This window comes from Schistocerca americana, chromosome 1 (assembly GCF_021461395.2).
Source record: "Schistocerca americana isolate TAMUIC-IGC-003095 chromosome 1, iqSchAmer2.1, whole genome shotgun sequence".
NCBI lineage: Eukaryota > Metazoa > Arthropoda > Insecta > Orthoptera > Acrididae > Schistocerca > Schistocerca americana.
In genome coordinates, this window is record NC_060119.1 from 731,834,103 (window position 1) to 731,854,624 (window position 20,522).

A 20,522-nucleotide genomic window follows, 5' to 3' on the forward strand; every position below is an offset into this window, starting at 1 on the left:
CAGTGTTTTACTTATATTGATTTTCGTATTATAACCTCTTTTATGGACTTTTAGAAATGTGCTAAAATATATAAAAGCTATTAAATGCGTCTGCAGCAGTAAATTGTGTCTGTACAGTTCATAAGACAGTCTCATACTTCACTCAGATCTTTTAAAGACGTTATCAGCTATGTTCATGTGATCTGTCAAGTCTTTTGTCGTATCTTATAGAACTATAACTTTATTTCTTTACTATATCTACCTTTGGTTTCATTTACTACTTGCTCTTTCTACAGATTTAATCATTTGTGGGATAGGATGCAACTCTGTCCACTCCCTTCTCAATACTGTTTCCCTTTCATGTCCTTCGTCTCTTACAATCACATTCTTGTTTTTCTTCAAATTCGATCTCTGTAGTATGTCCATGATAACGACATACGTTAAAAAGTATGCTCCAATCGTCATTGTCAAAAGCTTAAATAATATTTGATGATAGGTAAGGTAAAATACCATTGTCCTACATTCTGGTCTTATTACGAATGTGGGAAATAGATGTGACGGAAATGTGTGTGGGAAACGGTACACTAGCGCCGTTAAGGGCTTCCGACGAAGGTCGGTCAAGGACTTAATTGTGTGGTACAACTCGACACTTCTTGAGACTCAAGAAAAGTTCACATGAATTATGCTTGATAGCGTGAGAAGTTCAAAGGGGAGGGTAACTACCAGTTTGTCAGTTCTCTGCATGCAGTAACTATGAGACTTGTTTCAAAGTCTGTAGAAGTGGGAGTGGGGGGCGTTACACATCGTTATGGAGAGGTTCACATAAGTAAAAGGTAAACAGAGGACAGACTCGTGTCATGTCAGTGAAGCTTAGAGCGAAAGTAATCATAGTATTGAATAACGGCCTTTAAAACCCAAAGACTGAACGCTATGAAATACTACAAAGTTGGCTAACTAAGTTTCATTACTGTAACAAGGACGTACTCGCCGCATTTTTCGTTGTTCTTGTTGGCTCTGTTTTGTAACTTTATAACTGAGCATAATTTCAAAAGAACGACAGCAGTACACGGAGTGTTTGAGAGTAGCTCTACACTATTAATCGCAGTTTGCTTAATGAACCAAAAGACAAAAAGTTGCTATTAGGAGAGCATAATTCATGTACGTTTTGTGACGAACAAGCCAACGTAACTGAATCTTGTTTCAAATGTCATGTTTTCTAAAGCGAATATTCATAATCTACAGCTTAGACCTTCATTTGATAGTTGGAATGCAATAATATGTGTAGGTATCAGATTCAAACCATTTTTGAGAGTTTAACTGGAAACAACTAACATCCTTCAATTATTATTGTTTTATTATTATTTACTTTATGGACCTCTGTGGACCACTCTAGTCACCTATACAAAGATTTATACATGGTGTTGTTATTCAGTAATACAACTCAGTTTCAATAATAATTCACTAAGATAATTCAATAATACAGTAGTTAGACAAAGATTATTATAATTTATAATTATATATGTGTGTGCCCAATGTTTCTTCAGTCTTTTGATATAATTTTTCTTTCTTCATTTGAGATCATCCTTCCTGTAGTTCCACTATTCATCTTCTTTTATAGTCTGGTTTGTGTGTCAGCAGAGTAAGTAGGTTTTTTCTGTTTTATTTATAGGTCTTTTACTGTAATTTGGAGTTCTCTTATATCTTCCTTAATTTCTGTGATCCTTTTAATGTTGCTCTTAGTACTCCAAAATTTTTCTGCTGTTACTTTATTAATTCTGTTTTCTAGCGTTCTCATGCCCAAAGACTGAGATGCATTTCATCCTGATCAAGCTCGTTATTGGTTCTATTTACTTGTACACTGTTTCATTTGGAGGTAGTCTCCACAGTCTTTTTTCTTGATATTGTTTATTTATGCATTTCCTATGTATTGTTGTTTCAATCTTTTGTATTTTGTCAATTTCTGCTGCGTTAGCTGTTTTGAAGATAGTTTCAGCTGAAAGTGTTATTTCTGGATGTATAATGGTTTTACTTTTTTTTTAAATTTTGCAGCTACAGATAGGCCCTTTTATTGTGTGAGTGTTTGGTAATGTAACTGGCTTTGTTCATATTTTTTATTCTCTTTTGCTATGTTTGTATCTAATTTGTATTGTATCTTACGATTTCATATAAATGTTTGAATTTATCAGATGTTTTGAGTTCCTGTTCTTCTATTCTAATTTTGTTTGCAAGTGGTGGATCAGTTAACAGAATCTTTGTTTTTTCGAATAATATTCAAGGCCAGTTTCTTGAGCTACATCCTCTAGTGATTAGACTTCTTGTCTGTTTTCTTGAACATTGTTGACTAAGAGAGCAAGCTCACTAGTAAATTCCAACCAGTTACGCTCATATCATTCCTCTTACTTCCTTTCTCTCTTGTTACAGATTTCAGTGGACAGCTTGGTGCATGTCTTTCCCAGACTGTGTGAAGTCTGTTGAGATCGAGTGGCTCTTGGCTACCATGGGTGCTGCTTGAGCATAGATTGCAGACAGGCTGGCCTGGATTAAGCGCCCAACAGCAAGGAATTCGTGTGATGTGTCTCCATGTCTCACAACACAACACCTTCTTAAGGTGGAAACTCTGATCAAACTTCGAGTGTAAAACTCATACTGTTGGTATGCAATATATTGCATAAAAGACAGGCTTATGCAGTAGGTCATAAAATATTGGTACCATAAGGAGCATGAATTTTCCGGATTCTGGGAGATACGTCAGCAAATTAAACATTACTCTGGAATGGTTTTAGAAGGTACATGTGTTAGTAGAGTTGCGTTTTATTTATCTTTAGAGAAGGAGAGCATTATTCAAGTTCAACAAAAGTTGGTAATAGATAATCCAATTAACTGGACCCAGAAACTGAGCTAGACATTCGAAAGTTAGGGCATGCTCTAGGATATTTTTTTCAGAACACCAGGGAAAACAAAAGATTTGATATACCCCTACCGTGAAACACTCACTTCTACATTTGACATGATGTACTCTAACTTATGCTGGATGGTCAATGAGGCACTGCATTGCAGTTAGCAATGGCAACCATTCCAATCCAGCTGCAGTCTGCATCCAGGTAACACCCTTAACATCGTGCCCAAGCTCCGCACCCCCACCCCACCCCCTTCCCTCCCCGTAGAGGCTGTGCTCATGAGCACAGTACGTGCACTAATGCAAATTGGACGAACTCTTACCTGTCAATGTTCTGCTAATTTTAGAGATATTAATAAGTAACCTACAGAAAAGTCACCCTGAGATAATTATAAACATAATGGCCATATTATTGTTTTTAAATTTTAACTTGTTATCTAAAATGTTAGTTAATATCTTTAAACAATTGCCGGCCGCGGTGGCCGTGCGGTTCTAGGCGCTACAGTCCGGAACCGCGGGACTGCTACGGTCGCAGGTTCGAATCCTGCCTCGGGCATGGATGTGTGTGGTGTCCTTAGGTTAGCTAGGTTTATGTAGTTCTAAGTTCTAGGGGACTGTTGACCTAAGATGTTAAGTCCCATAGTGCTCAGAGCCATTTGAACCATTTTTTATACAATTCAGTATTCAGTGTTTTGTAAAGGTTTACTGCCAGCAATAAATTTGCGTTCCAAAATGAATAGTTTGTTTGGAAATATAAACCATTATAATTTATTGTAATTATGTTCTTTCAGCTTTTTTTTTAGTTTTATGAACTTTAAAGTCACACTCAACTGCTTTAATTTAGTCTATACACCTGAGACAGCCTCTTTAATAGTGTAACGGAAGTGCTCTTCGACAGGAAATTCCTTGAAATTTCAGAATGGGAGAAGTCAATGACATGGCCTTATGGATACTACGTTACTGGTGTCAGCCGCAACTACCGATTGTTGCGATTTGACCGAGATTATTCTGAATTTTACGTGTGCTTTTGGTAAGAATGAACAACTTACTTTCTGAATGACTTACCTTACTTTGCTCAAATGGAATAATTCAAAATACATTGAGTAACGAGGAAATTTTGAGTCGTAATCGAAAAAGTTGTATGACTCTTTATATGACATTTAGGGTATAATTTGAAAATTGGCTGTTTCTGTGACAGACGTTGATTATACATCTTAGTTCGGATATTCCACTGGAAGACTTAATATGTTGTAAATGTTTGCAGCAACTCGGATTAGGTTCGTCTGGAATCCTCAATGAAGATGGTGGCAAGTTCACCCTGAGCTACAAAAATATACAAAGTCCAGTCCATTTCCCAAAGCGAGCCAGTATCAACTGAAATGAATGCTCAGACGCTCCTCAGTCGCAACTGATCCTTGAACCCCTCTTTTCTAATTTGAACTGATCTACCATCTACCATGACTTCTGTGTCGACGGTAACGCTAACCTCTTCTTTCCCTGGAGATGTCGCTGAGATATCGGTCCACCACTTTGATACCGGTAACAAATTACTTGATAGCATCAGTGTAGAAAATAAAGCCTCTATTTTTCAATCGCTGTAAGGCTATGAAGTCATCTGCGGCGTCTCTCAGCTGTTACTACAGCAAAATAAATGTCATTTTGGAAGAAATAGGGAGCTTGCAACAGTTGTGGGAATCCATATCTGGTAACATCACAGTGTTAGAAAACTTCTGCTGTTGGACTGAATAGGGCACTGCACCTAAGAAACGCGTCATATGTTATTGATAAGGTAACAGTCATAATTTGCAGACTGTCTCTGAATCAAATGTATTTTAAAATGCCGCGGTATGTGGACACTGAACTATTTCCGTAAGACCAAGGGTGTTAGATTATAGGCCAGCCGGTGTGGCCGTGCGTTTCTAGGCGCTTCAGTCTGGAACCGCGTGACCGCTACGGTCGCAGGTTCGAGCCCTGCCTCGGGCATGGATGTGTGTGGTGTCCTTAGGTAAGTTAGGTTTAAGTCGTTCCAAGTTCTAGGGGACTGATGACCACAGATGTTAAGTCCCATAGTGCTCAGAGCAATTTGAACCTTTTTTTTGTTAGATTATAAAAGTCGTGGTAACATAATATTTTATTAAACTGATTACCGGTTTCCGCTTTTCAGCCATGAACAGACGTAAAATTCAGCTGCGACGAATAAACTTGCAGTTAGCTGGTTGCTGCCACATTAGTATTATACTATGCGGTAACGCAGTTTACAGAACCACAAAAAGACGAAAGTGAAAGTCAGATATTGAAATGCGTAGTTTGATTCCTCCAATTTATTGTCTGGAAGACGTAAAATCATAGTTTTAAACGGATGTTCCTGTAAATTATTTTCACATGTGTGACCAAATTCTCAGCTCTATTTTTCCACAGAGCCGACACCATAACGAAACTTAAAATCTCATCACGCCATCGCCTGTCTATATTATGTCGATTTTTTTCAGTTATTCAGCATGCATTTACCGCTTTGCCCACTTGAATATCATGCGTTTATTAAGAGCCATGCTTGATGAAGACTATCATTTTGCGGAAATTAAATTATCTCTTTGGCGAGATTAATTTCCTGTTACAGTTATTACTACCATCGTTCTCTTTCATTGAGAACAGTCAGTTTGCCTGATTTACTACTGATTTTAAATTTTGTTGCAACGCTGTAGGTGAATAAATTATTGCCCTATATCTGGTTCGATTAACACAATTGCTCTTCTGTGCTAAAGACTGCCGTGTTGTATGTATTCAGTGAACAAGTTCCAAACCACGTTGTATTGACTGTTGGAGTGAGAATACAATTCTAAGTATTGCTACGTGCGCGCCTGTTTTCTTTGCTGACGTTGCGATTTTTGTCTCCTGCTAATACGCGGTTTCTAAGACAGATGGCGTGGCTGTAGCAGCTTGCGCTCACTCTCCCATGGGTTCCCGTGAGACCACACCACACAGAGGTCGTTCGCAAACAACGACCTCCTCCCCCATATTTACCCAGTTTTTGCAGCCAAGAATTGTAGTGCGAAACGTTTCTCGTTCATACTGAGATGAAAAAAGTAACCTGTATCATGCACGTCACCATGGTATGCAGATTACAGATGCAGCTGACTTCTTCTAAGTACGACACGGTAGTATCGTTCCGTTAATCACGAATTTAAAGAAATGTCGTAAAATAGAGAGAGATTGATTGTAAAGAAGGAATGATATTTTAAATAGATATCCCGTACAGCGGGGGTAACTTTGTTCCAACTTTGAAAATAGTTTCTGTCCTGCCTAGTCCCTATTATTCGACATTTCGATTCTGTCCAAAAGTTGGCAGCTGCTATTAGCTCATATGCTTTAGTTATCCTGCCACTCTATATCTCGGGTATTTTCTACTAACCATTTCTGTCCCAATGTATTTCTGTTTCCTTTTTTTTTTCGAGAAAAAGTAGTGTTTTCGCTACCAAAAAGCTGTTTAAAATTTTCAGGAATTAGTTATTGTCTAAATCATACCCTCAACATTGTGATCGACGCGTTATTTCTCGTTGTACGATCGAGAGAAGACGTGAAGGTTATTTTCTGGAAAAACTGTGCAACTTTGCAAAGTGGATCAATGTAATTCCGTAGTATTTTTATTACTTGTTTTAGAGCTGATTCAGCTTGGGATGAATCCCTTACGTTGAAAATGAGTACTGCCAAGAGGTTATTGTTGCAGTATGGTACGAGTCTAAGCTAGTATTTCGCCGACAGGCCAATAATAGCATTGAACATGCATAAGAAATGGAACGCTTGATTGAAATGTCACAAAATACTTCCAAATCAGTGTCACATATTAGTAAACGACCTAAGAAGAGAAAATCTAGACAGCGCTTGATTATTCTATCGGCGAAGATCTACTATGAGAATAAATTCTTGACGAAAATTCAAATGAATATAGGGAATCATACAGAAGAAATCAAGTGGAAGTGTTAGCAGCATCCACAGATAATGAAGAGGCCCTATCAGAGCCACTGAACAAACTGAAACCAATCAGCAAGCAGACCGTTGTGTTTGTGGTTACACAGTATGAAAATAAACATTACTCTGTTATTATTGATAATTTTAGTGAAGAGTGTGCAACCGTAAATACCATGATGCCCTCTCTTGGTAACTGGAGGTGGCCCGTAAATAAAGATGTACTTTTCCACAAGTGCGAGGATATAGTTGAAGGTATAAGGCCCCGAAAACATTTAAAGGAAAAATGACATTTTCTCAGTGCCTGAGTTGGCTGTTGGTGATGAATTTGTCGAAATGTTTTTTCTGGAGTAGTCACTGAGATTTTGACACACCAACATATCTAATGAAACATTGACATTTTGTTAGATAACAAAGCAACACAAGCAATTTCTGTCCAGCTTTGTTACTTTTAAATAAGAAAATTGTACTGATCTTTATTTTTATCATATATGTCCCTTTGATACCAAAAAGTACATTCATACTGGTTCACTATGGTCTTATCAGGCAACACAATAAATTTTGAAGAGAGTAACTTTGCCCCGAGCCATTATTCTGTCTTAAAGTGATGTTCATATCAAGTGGAGCAAAGTATCCCGTTCCAAGGGCTAAATTGCTTCAATTTTTTAAAAAAACACAAAATTTTATACGTAAATCCTTGATATTGTTCTATGTTACTAGATGGATTTTCCACTGTTTTAAAATGAACTACTCTTGTTTCCAAAAGCCCTTGTACAAAACTACTGTGCATTACATTATTTTATTTGAAGAACTGTCGAGAAGTGGGACAAAGCCTTATGGATGAAACAATGGTACTAGCAAAGCCGTCGAAATGCAGTTATTCTTGTAATATCGCTAGACGCGTTTCACTTTTCGTGTCAAAGAAGGTTGTTAATCTGGTGCAACTTTCCAGAAAAAAAAAAAAAATGGTTCAAATGGCTCTGAGAACTATGGGACTTAACTTCTGAGGTCATCAGTCCCCTAGAACTTAGAACTACTTAAACCTTACTGACCTAAGGACATCACACACATCCATGCCCGTGGCAGGATTCGAACCTGCGACCGTAGCGGTCGCGCGGTTCCAGACTGTAGCGCCTAGAACCGTTCGGTCACCCCGGGCGGCAAACTTTTCAGAGTTGGTTTACTGTACATCTTACGCCTACACCATACAAACAACAATAAATAATCGGTCTTTGCCATGTAACACGGGTAGAGACAGGAGGGGGTAAAAAAACGACCATGGAAATAGACACGCTCGTAACCATTGAACAAACTATGCTCTTGCCCACATTCTACTTTCAGTCTTTTACCTTGCAATTGTTAAACTATTTCCAATATAATGGATAACATTAAAATTATGAAAGCGATGCTTTGTAAATTTTCATATAAAGATACAACAACTCTTTCATTGTTCTGCAATGCATTTAACAGTGAATTGTATTTGATGTTCATGTGAAGCACTTTTCAGGGTTGGTTAAACTACTGTAGGGTAAGTGAAGAGTTGCATGAGGTTTTCGCCTTTGAGGGCTGAAAGACAAAGCACTCCGTTATGGTTACGTGGCCGGCAGGAAAGGAAGAGGAGGGAGTCGCGTTACGCTGGTCGGCGTGTAGCGCGGCGGCGGAACTGACGTGGGCCGCCACAGCGCAGCGCTACAGCATGGCGTGTTGCGGCAGAGTCGGTGCGGACGCGGCCGGCTCAGGCTATGACCTCACAGCGGACGGCACGTGGAGCTAACTCCAAGGCCGCCGCCGCCGCAGCGCGCGGCGCTGCTGTCGCCCCATTCACTCGGCTTCGTTCCTTCCGCCGTTTCTCGATTCTTCCACTGCGCGGTTATTTACCGCCACACAAACGACCGGTCAACTATTTAAGAGCCTTCTTATAGTAATTTTAACTTCTCTTTTAATCACACCAGCTGACGAGAAGGTCTGCTCAGGGAAGGCATCAGACAACCACATTCTCTACCGGTATCTCAACGGATAAATTTTATGGCTTAAGTTAGCGCATAGCTGCATTTTCATCAGATACTCTATTTACTCTGCGTTATCGTGTTCAAAACTGCCCGAGAGAGTATCTGCTTGCGGTTAACATATTTCGACAATTCATTCCTCGTCTCGTCTCGTCATTCTTTGTTTCTAATAGGACTAAAGCTAGTCTTATTTTAACGGTGTACCGTCTACACGATCGCATCCCAGAAAGAAAAGCGACAAGTCGAAAAACGGCAATTTTAGTTTATTTCACTGAAAAAGACGTGTGAAATGCCCCCACGTGCACGAAAAATATAATGGAATCTACTGCCAAACCTGAAATTTAAAGGAAGCTTATACTGTTTGAGTTTTACAGAATTAATTCTTTATGTCGAGTTCTCTCAGTTATTGTAGTTTTGAGTTGTGCCACTGTTCTTTCCGGGGTGCTAATTATGATGATACAAACTGATACCTGAACCTGATAACCATGTTGGAGAACTGGAAAATTTCAAAAATAGTCGATGCTGAAGAAAATAAGTACTGACTACAGTTTCGTTTGTTTCGTACCTTTTTGGTCTCTGTTTGAGTGTTACTATTTCGTTGAGTATGTGGCACTGTCGCTGCCGCAATGATAAAAAAATCGGTAATGTGTATGTATAGTACAGTATGCTTCTAAGCACCGTTGACGTAATTTCTGGGCTCTGATGCTTCCGGATATAAAAAGTGTAACGCTTCTGGCATTCATGCATATTGCATTTCTCAATTCCGCAAATCTGTGTTAGGTGAATCACAAGCATTTTGTGTAAATGAAGCAAATATTCCTAGATGTCATCCAGACCTATTTCACGGTGGCTGTTTTCAATTCAGTCATAAGGGAATGACATGTCGACGATAGGCAACGAAAACCTCGAACTCCATCTCTCTGTGAAAGCCTCGTAATTCCCGCTCATTGAAATAGTTTGCACTTTTGACGGTAGGGTAGAATGAAAGCTAATTTAGCACGTTGATGGGAAAATTTTTCTACATATTCTTCAAACATCAACAGTTCTAGCCTATAACTATTGCTACTTGTCTATTTCCTTTCAATTTCTACGCTAGTCAATACATCCAATTGTCTCCTTTGTCTCATGAGGTATTCTTTATTTTTATTACTTAAATTTCCCTTTATTGAGACCGAGCCTCATTAGATTGTGGTTTCATTTTTTCCCCGCAATTGAGATCGGTAACTTCCTGGGTAGGGAGCGTAAACACCCTGAAAGAGTTGGTACGAATGGTCAGGCATTTTCATCCTGTGCGTGTACGTCTTGACCATCTCGTGTGATTTATTTGTGGTAGTTCTACGCAGTCCTGTAGGTGAAATTTATTTTAGGTCTTTAGTACCATTAACAGTTGATACACAAAAAGAACACACAGCGCTACTCAGTGACATGTGGGGTCGCTGGATTTTCCTTGCTTTGTTCGTATTCATAGGGAAGAGGGGACGTCTGCTGACAGAAACAGGTGACAATTTTAAGAGTCTCCTACGAACCGACCTTGCCGAGTTGGTGCAACCACAACTCAGGGATATATATGTGGGGAGCCTAGACTAACTTTTGGTTGCTTAAGAGGGGCAGGAGCCTTCTCAGTCTTGACCACTGACTAATTTGGCCTTGTAACAGGGAAGAGGATCTGGGCAACAGTTAACATAGTCTGAACGGCTGAAAGCAAGAGGACGCTACAACCGTGGTTTTTTTTCCCAAGAGCAGGCATCTCTACCGTTGCATGGAGAAGAGCTACATCAAACCAGTCTTCAGACTGAAGACCTCAACAGTGACAATGTAGTTGAAACCATAACTATTCCTTCACAGATGGTTTCACCGTACCATTCAGTTTCTTCAACCGTGGTTTTGACATATTTAAATACACGATATTACTGACAGTAAATCCGTCTGACATGCTCGTTTTGTAGTATCATTGAACTAAAAAGAAAATAAACAGGATACGCTCACTGCATTTGTAGATCTAGACAAAGCCTTCGGAAACAATAGGTAGTAAGACGTTCTCAGAGACGTGGCTATTTCGCTATGTCTTCAAATTCAGTTTCGTAGCAACATAGGATCAAAATGAAGATAGAGAAGTTGGTGTTAATATTAAGCGAAACAGCACTGAATTTTATTCCGCCCCCCTGTTAATTGTTGAAGTAGCAACGAAGGTAGTTTCAGAATAGTGATAAATGCGGACGCCATTGTAGAAGCAAAAATATGGAAGAAGAACAAAAGGAAGAGATGTCTTAAGAAGGTTCGTTCAGACAGAAAATGTTTTGTCCGGCCATTCGACTAACGAGGCCTATCTGCTTCAAATACTGGCACTGGATTGATGGAGATGTTCTGAAAACACACAATCATAAAATACCGTTGCTGTGAAATGCAACTAGCCATTTATTCTCACGAAATAATGAATGCTATTCACAGCGGATGTGAAACTGGTTCCATATTTTTAAATTTCCGGAAGGCTTTTGACACCATTCCTCACTAGCGACTTGTAATGAAATTGCGTGTCTGTTGAGTATCGTCTCAGTTGTTGTATGACTGGATTCGTAATTTCTTGTCAGGAAGGTTACGGTTAATAGAAATTGACGGGAAGTCATCGAGTAAAACAGAAGTAATATCTGTCGTCACCCAAGGAAGTTTTATAGGCTCTCTGCTGTTCCTACTCCATATAAACAATTTAGGAGATAATCAGAGTAGCCCTCTTAGATTGTCTGCAGATGATGCTGACATTTACCGTTTTATAAAGTCATTAGATGATAAAAACAAATTGTAAAACGATTTAGACAAGATATCTGTATGGCGCAGAAAGTGGCAATTGAGTAAATAATGAAAAGTGTGAAGTCATCCTACTAAAAGAAATCCGCTAAATTTTGGCTACACGATAAATCTCACACAACTCTAAGGACTATAAATTCAGCTAAATACTTAGAAATTACAGTTACGAATAACGTAAATTGGAACGACTACATAGATATTATTGTAGGGAAAACAAACCAAAGACTGTAATGTATTGGCAGAACAGTTAGAAATGTAACAGGGCAGTCATTAAAACAAAAGCCGCGCGGGATTAGCCGAGCGGTCTTGGGCGCTACAGTCATGGACTATGCAGCTGGTCCCAGCGGAGGTTCGAGTCCTCCCTCGGGCATGGGTGTCTGTGTTTGTCCTTAGGATAATTTAGGTTAAGTAGTGTATAAGCTTAGGGACTGATGACCTTAGCAGTTAAGTCCCATAAGATTTCACACACATCTTGATTAAAACAAAAACTTTTCTGTTGCGACAAGGTCTTCTCACGAAATTTCGTTCGCCAACTCTCTCCTCACAGTGTGAAAATATTTTGTTCGCGCCCACATACACATAGAGGAATGATCACCATAATAAAATGAGAGAAATCAGAGCTCATACGACAAGATTTAAGTGTTCGAGAGTAGAGCGGTAGGGAAATAGCTTGAAGGTGGTTTGGTGAACCCTCTGCCAGGCACCTAACTGTGAATTACAGAGTAATCATGTAGATGTAGAGGTAATACTGTATGTCTAGAGCAAAAAACTGAATGAAATTAGAAGCGAATTGTGCGAAAACTGGAAGCACAGGAAAAAAGGTGCTATCGATGTGTAAAAGTTAGCGGCCAAGGTGAAGGCGTGGTATCAGAACAAGTAGGCGAGGTTTTCGGTCTATGGAAAAATCTATTTCAAGAAGGGGCAAGCGTGTGAAATATCTACTAAGATATAGTAGTAGACGAAAGAACTTCAGGGACCAACGAAGGTTGTAATTAGACAAGCAATTTCTGAGAACGCTATGTTTAGCTGAAGCAGTAAATTTCCGTATTCAAGGCAAGATTGAAAGCGGTGAGGATTGTTACAAAACGTCGAAACGAATTATGTGAATAATTAATTGTGGCCATAGTGGCTAAGTGCAGAAATGTGACTGCGTCAGTAGTTATTTGTGTTATACAGATGTTGCAGTGTAACAGAAACAAAGATCTAAATAATCGTATCGGATTCGTTCGTGAGAATTTCAATTTACTTTCATAATTTACGCGAAAATAATAATTTACGCAATGCTTCTCCCTTTTCTTCCAGCGTTAGCTGCTTCAGGTATCAGGCCTTCGTATTCACCACGAAGAAAAAGTCTGAGTGCATTTCGGCGCCGTTCGCTTTTTGCCAAATGAAATCCCATTTTAATTTACGCAGTGGCCGCGCGCTGCCAATTCACAGCGTAGTCCGCGGCCGGATTCCATTTCCTCGTCCCGTCCGCTTATATAACTCGGTGAGAGCTTCTGATGTTTTGTTTTCCGTTCGCCGTCAGCATGAAAAGAACATTTCCCGCCGCCGCTTGCGTAATAATTTCTCGCGAACAAAGCTGGTTAGATCACTCGCGGTCTTGGCAGCGCCGTCGACCATCTCTAACCTGTAAACCACGCTTCCCTGTGTGCCGTTCACTTCAGCTATCGCACGCGCACGGCTGCTCACACTTCCTACAGCTGCAGTCAGTCCGTTGATTCGGCAAACGATAAGAAACGTGTATTACTTTTTCCCATTGAATTTCGCAAACACGCGACTTGAACATACTTAGCAAACACGAAATTGTAATTCTCCCTAGGTACACTTTTGTTACAACTGACTCCAGTGAATGTACGTACTTGCCATCCTCAGGACAAAGCAGTTTGATAGCAGTTGGAATTTATTTCGGAACTTACCTTTGATTTTTTTTTATTACTAGGGATTAAAATCGGCATGCATACATTGTGCAGGAAGACTACCAAACGCAACTTCATTTTAGCGGAAGGTATAGAAATACAGTTTATTTTTGTTGGCCATGTTCGGGATATTTGGTGGAGCATCACAAGGAATGGTTTACAGACAGTCTTGTTTTGTTATCAGTTTTCACGTCCTATTAGTCATCTATTTTGTTCTTCGCGGATGCTAGTTAAATAATCCGTAAGGACCTGCTCCTTTATTGCGATGTATCACTAGAAGCAACTAGAAACATGCAGTATTTTCACCCAGTACCTTAATGTTTCAATATGAGAAAGTATACAGACTTCCCGGAGGCATTTTCTATTCGTTTTCTCTTCGCCATGATGAAGTGAAATTAGAAACATTTAGCACTGTTAGATTTCCATTAAGTTTCGGGGAATATGTCGTTACTTGCAAACGTGGTAATTTTCTTCTTAAATGTCGCCCAAATTAATTTCTCCCAGTTTCACGCTGCATTCGGTATCTCGGATTAAATAAGTGCGCTAAACTTGTAAGTAGGCTGTTTATGTTTTTATGTTGGTAACGCCACGTAGTGCTCTATATGAAAATCACTGACTGTTCTGTGTGCAGTCTGTGGCTGGTTTTCATTGTTGGAATATTGTAGTGTTGGGCAGTTGCATGTGAACAGTGCGTAGCGTTGCGCAGTTGGAGGTGAGCCGCCAGCGGTGGTGGATGTGGGGAGAGAGATGGCAGAGTTGTGAGAGCGGATGATCTGGACGTGTGTCCATCAGAGACAGTAAATTTGTAAGACTGGAGGTCATGAACTGATATATATATGTATTATGACTTTTGAACACTATTCAGGTAAATACATTGTTTGTTCTCTATCAAAATCTTTCATTTGCTAACTATGCCCATCAGTAGTTAGTGATTTCAGTAGTTAGAGTCTTTTATTTAGCTGGCAGTATTGGCGCTCGCTGTTTTGCAGTAGTTCGAGTAACGAAGATTTTTGTGAGGTAAGTGATTCATGAAAGGTATAGGTTATTGTTAATCAGGGCTATTCTTTTGTAGGGATTTTTGAAAGTCAGACTGCGTTGCGCTAAAAATATTGTGTGACAGTTTAGTGTTGATCAGAATAAGTAAAGAGCGAAATGTCTGAGTACGTTCAGTTCTGCTCAGCTGTTTAAAAATCAAATAACGTAAGGAGTTTATCAGCACAGTAATTCATAAATTTTTCTAAGGAGACGTTTGAAACTGAACGATACGTGTGGACAACAGTAACTTTAACAGTCTCGCCACGATCGCTGTTATGGCAACTGATAAGCTTGTCACACTTAACGCACGTATAGAGGAAGCAGGTAGCATTAAGTGAACTGTCCTGTCATGAAGAAAACTCCCACTTTTGATGTGTTACTCACTTCAGCGAACACGCACAATACGAGGTGCATTCAAGTTTTAAGGCCTCCGATTTTTTTTCTCCAGACTGGAAAGAGATATAAACAAGCGCATTGTTTTAAAATGAGGCCACGTTCATTGTCAATACGTCCCAGAGATGGCAGCACCGTATGGCAGATGGAATTTTACCGCCAGCGGCGAGAATGAGAACTGTTTTAAATACTTAAAATTGCGACGTTTTCCTTACTTGAACAGCGTGCAATCATTCGTTTTCTGAATTTTCGTGGTGTGAAACCAATTGAAATTCATCGACAGTTGAAGGAGACAAGTGGTGATGGAGTTACGGATGTGTCGAAAGTGCGTTTGTGGGTGCGACAGTTTAATGAAGGCAGAACATCGTGTGACAACAAACAGAAACAACCTCAGGCTCGCACAAGCCAGTCTGACGACATGATCGAGAAAGTGGAGAGAATTGTTTTGGGGGATCGCCGAATGACTGTTGAACAGTCACAATCCTGCATGACGACCTGAAAATGCGAAAAGTGTCATCCAGGTGGGTGCCACGAATGCTGACGGACGACCACATGGCTGTCCGTGTGGCATGTTGCCAAGCAATGTTGACGCGCAACGACAGCATGAATGGGACTTTCTATTCGTCGGTTGTGACAATGGATGAGACGTGGATGCCATTTTTCAATCCAGATTCAAAGCGCCAGTCAGCTCAATGGAAGCACACAGATTCACCGCCACCAAAAAAATTTCGGGTAACCGCCAGTGCTGAAAAAATGATGGTGTCCATGTTCTGGGACAGCGAGGGCTTAATCCTTACCCATTGCGTTCCAAAGGGCACTACGGTAACAGGTGCATCCTACGAAAATGTTTCGAAGAACAAATTCCTTCCTGCACTGCAACAAAAACGTCCGGGAAGGGCAGCGCGTGTGCTGTTTCACCAAGGCAACGCACCCGCACATCGAGCTAACGTTACGCAACAGTTTCTTCGTGATAACAACTTTGAAGTGATTCCTCATGTTCCTTACTCACCTGACCTGGTTCCTAGTGACTTTTGGCTTTTTCCAACAATGAAAGACACTCTCCGTGGCCGCACATTCACCAGCCGTGCTGCTATTGCCTCAGCGATTTTCCAGTGGTCAAAACAGACTCCTAAAGAAGCCTTCGCCGCTGCCATGGAATCATGGCGTCAGCGTTGTGAAAAATGTGTACGTCTGCAGGACGATTACGTCGAGAAGTAACGCCAGTTTCATCGATTTCGGGTGAGTAGTTAATTAGAAAAAAAATCGGAGGCCTTAGAACTTGAATGCACCTCGTATTTCGTTTTCAGCTGCGTCTACAGTCTGGTAACCTCTCCGATGTGTGGGACGCGAAGTACTTCCATTGGACCAGAGGTACCTGTTCCTTCATTGATGAAGCGTGCTCTGAATGCTTAGGGAGCCACATATGTTCTTACGTTCACAGGCTGTACGGGCACGCTACGTCCGTGACCACAGAATATTTGTAAATGCACCGCTGAAAATCATTTCTTGGGAATCTCTAAATAATTGTTCGTAGGGTATAAGCCGTCTTTCCAAGTAACTATCACCTGATATCATTTACGATCATTGTTACGCGCAGACCTCTGTCCATCCGGGCTGTACCTCTTCATGTATTCTGTATTCGCTGGCTCTTGTTAATAAACCTAAGGTTCTGGCTACGTTTTGAACACTGATTACCTATAAAAGTAAGTCCGGATATACTATGATTTAAAATAAATGTCTTCTAATGTACAATGTTTCGCCACATGAAACAAATTAGTAACACTGTCTGACTGATAATTTTGTGTAATATTACCTAGAAAGTTCTGCGTGACGGTTAATAACGGGCATTAACAAAACTGAATATTTCGTGAACCTGTATAGTTGTAACATACATCTCACTTTGCATGAAAACGTGTAAGCAACGTGGGTTTTAGCCTCTTGCTGTGATGTTGGTATGTGGACCCAGTCTGTATAATTATTCACAAACACAGGAAATCACATAATCACAAATCACACTGTATGTTGAATGATGTACTGTCACAGAGGCAGCTGTGTGTTCTCAAGAACCTACCTTATCTGCTGAATGTTCGTGGCGAAATACACAAAGTATAATATCCACAATGAATGACTTTAGTTTGATGTCGTTGCACGTTCCGCATTTCATGATTGTAACCTGAGTGCAGCTTGCAAGTCAGCATAAGCTCGTCTATATAGGGAAATGACTGGCAAGGAACTTGATCTCAAACAACATTTGGGCATAAGTCCATGTAATTGTCTCCAAAGATAGTAAAATCACGATACCACGTATAATATTAAAGTTCAGAAAACATGACACACTGAGCCGTGTTACGGCTCTCGTTGGCACTGTTTGTAGGTTTCCGCCCTCTGCTGGAGGCCAGACGGTATCGTTTAGTTGACATGGTTGCGGTTGTTTGTCTTCTTCTCGTGTTGACTGGCGCCACTCGGTTTCGCAAGCGCTGCCTGTCCACTAGTGGCAGCAGCGGCGGCTATCGATATCTAGTAACTGTTGCCCTATCTTTGGGGCGACGGCGTTGTTTTTCCGGGTCGGGTGAGTGGGCCAGTTCGGTTGGGGAGCCAGGTCCGAGAAGTGCCAGAACACGCGGAGACCGCTGGCGGCACGCATGGACTGCCGGATGGAAGGGCTGTGGTCACGAGGGTGCACGACCTCGTCGTAAACCGGATCCAGCAAGCTTTAAGATGAGTGCATTTCAATCCAAGTAGAGAAACCTCCACCATTGTGATATATCACGATTCTCCAGTGACTTGGGTTCGTGTTGATACTCGTAGTGCCACCGAGGCGAAGAGCAGCGAGTGGAGTGCTTGGGGAAGTCGGATCTGGTTAGCTTTCCTTTCTCGTTCCGGGCGCTCTAAACAGAGTATTCTGGGGACGTAGTGCAGACCGCCGGCGCCGGCTTTGGCGTATTGTTCCATCGCTGCATTTGGTTTATCGGACGTCAGGTAGCTTCAGCAAGATTACCATTAGTCATTCGTTAGACTGCCACTAGTCTGAGTTACCATCTTGTGAAGTGAATGCAACTCTTGGCTGCCTATCTCATCGCTCGCGGAAGTGTTTGTTGCTGGACCTTCTCAGAGGTCGATTCCTGGAGCACCGTCTGAGGCCCCTTGGTTCTTGTAAGACATGTGTGTTCTAAAAGGAGGTCTGATGGCCAGTAGTTCAGTGTAACGCTCCTTCAGCCCACGCCTTCTGCGGGTATAATCTGCCTCAGTACTCTTTAAGGAACTTATGTACTGGTCCTTGTGTTTTATTATTGTATTATTTATTACAATACCTTGTAATGCCTACATTAAAGGTTATATATGTCTAGTTAATAGTTCTGGTGGTCTTCTGGAATAAATCTAGCAGTGTAGTGCTCAGTGGATGTTAATTTTACCATCATCTTATTTCACCCATTTTGTGATCGGTTGTTTGTTTTTTAATTAACCTTTGCTGTATTTGCTATTTTATAGCAGGTTTCTAAATTTTTTATATTATTTCTGTTCCTGGCGTGTAAGGCCTTCTGCCCAGACCACAGCCGGTCGGTGTGGCAGAGCGGTTCTAGGCGCTTCAGTCTGGAACCGCGCGACCGCTGCGGTCGCAGGTTCGAATCCTGCCTCGGGCATGGATTTGTGAGATGTCCTTAGGTTAGTCAGGTTTAAGTAGTTCTAAGTTCTAGGGGACTGATGACCTCAGAAGTTTAGTCCCATAGTGCTCAGAGCCATTTGAACCAACCCAGACCACAGTGACTTGCTTTTAAAACATTATCTGCTGTATCTGTATTTAATGGTGATTTGCTAAATTGTAAATCAGTGAAAACACTATTATTTACACAGTTGTTTATTCCTTCAGTAGGAGCGTGTGGTATTTTATTTATTGTTGAGTCTGGAATTCCTGGTTCAAAATAAACTGGCCGGCCGGTGTGGCCGAGCGGTTCTAGGTGATTCAGTCTGGAACCGCACGACCGCTACGGTCGCAGGTTCGAATCCTGCCTCGGGCATGGTTGCGTGTGATGTCCTTAGGTTAGTCAGGTTTACGTAGTTCTAAGTTGTAGGGGACTGATGACCTCAGATGTTGAGTCCCATAGTGCTCAGAGCCATTTTTCAAAATAAATTGTGTGTTACTGTAAAAGGCAACCAATAGCAACTGATTACGGCCCCGTCCACAATCGTAACCGAATCCTGCCTTCCCTTGACTACCAGGTTTCACACATAACGTTCCAACATGGCAGAAAACTGATCAAAGAAAATTCAGTACAAGTCGCTAAATATTGACCAGTGTTCATTAAAAGGGAATATTCTGAACTGTTCTGTCAGATGAACTGAAAACATATTCTGTGACAAGTATCACAATCTTCTCTCCTCACAAAAGCCCAAAGACCTGGCCTCCACGAGGGTGATACTATTCCGACATTAAGCGTTAATTACCCTACCCGTGAACGAATCGTAAATTCATGCTACAGATGTGCTCACAACGCACATCATCAAAGTGTGATTTAACACTGAATAAATCTACAAACAGCGACCCGCTGCATCGCACGTGATAACGCGAACTTTCACAACGCTCGGTAGAACACACTTCTTCAATCTCATGCCCCAGCATTCTCGCCCAGGCGGGCTACGAGTTGCTTGGCCGGCACAGCCGGAACTCAGAGAGAACTTCCTGAGTACTCCATAGACTGATGCAGAGATAGCTAAGTTGTCCTTATTCGATACTAGGTACAGAACCGCATCTCTTCAGTGAGCCGGCCTTCAGTGAGTCGCTAAAATAGCAAATTAAATGTTGAAAGTTGCATTGTAATAGCCAACTTTTGACCTGATATATATGGTATGCAGTATAATAGTATTCTAACGTGGGCTGTACAGTTGTATAGTAAGCAATGCCTATTACATACAAACTTCAGTTTAGGCAGTAGAGATTAATTACTTTGCTGTAATTTTCAAATGAGCTTATGTGACCGTCACACTTCATATATCTTTACCTTGTGACATGTGCACAACCGAGTCACATTAATGTGACAAATGGCTGAAAACCACGTTTACAGCTCGGACATGCAGGAAGAGAGTCGACGAGGTTCTGGCAGGTAGCGGTATGGATATGGAGCCATGTCGACTCAGTTGCTGTGGCCAGTTGCACTAGGTTTCTCGGTCAAGGATCCACGGCACGAACAGCCTGATGGAGGTTCAAATGGCTCTGAGCACTATGGGACTTAATTTCTGAGGTCATCAGTCCCCTAGAACTTAGAACCACTTAAACCTAACTAACCTAAGGACATCACACACATCCATGCCCAAGGCAGGATTCGAACCTGCGACCGTAGATTTGATACAGCGGAGATATATTCTTTGCAGTGATATCTGGTCTTTACACACAGCAGAACCTAGTAAAAAAGAAGGTTAGTGAATGGGTGCCAACTACATATACTGAACATTTTAGAATGTTATGTGTTGCACAATATTGCATCATTACTCCGCATATTTCCCACCTTTCGGAAGGAAGTCAATCAAGTCCCT

At 41.0% G+C, this 20,522-nt stretch overlaps 1 long non-coding RNA gene across 1 annotated transcript in view; it reads left to right on the plus strand.

Moving 5' to 3' along the window:
* The window catches only part of LOC124545628, a 330,096-nt gene extending 326,994 nt beyond the window's left edge, over nt 1-3,102 (plus strand). Inside the window, exon 3 of the long non-coding RNA XR_006967640.1 lies at nt 2,401-3,102. This is a non-coding gene — a long non-coding RNA (uncharacterized LOC124545628). The remainder of the gene's footprint in view (nt 1-2,400) is intronic.
* The last annotated feature ends 17,420 nt before the right edge of the window (nt 3,103-20,522 follow it).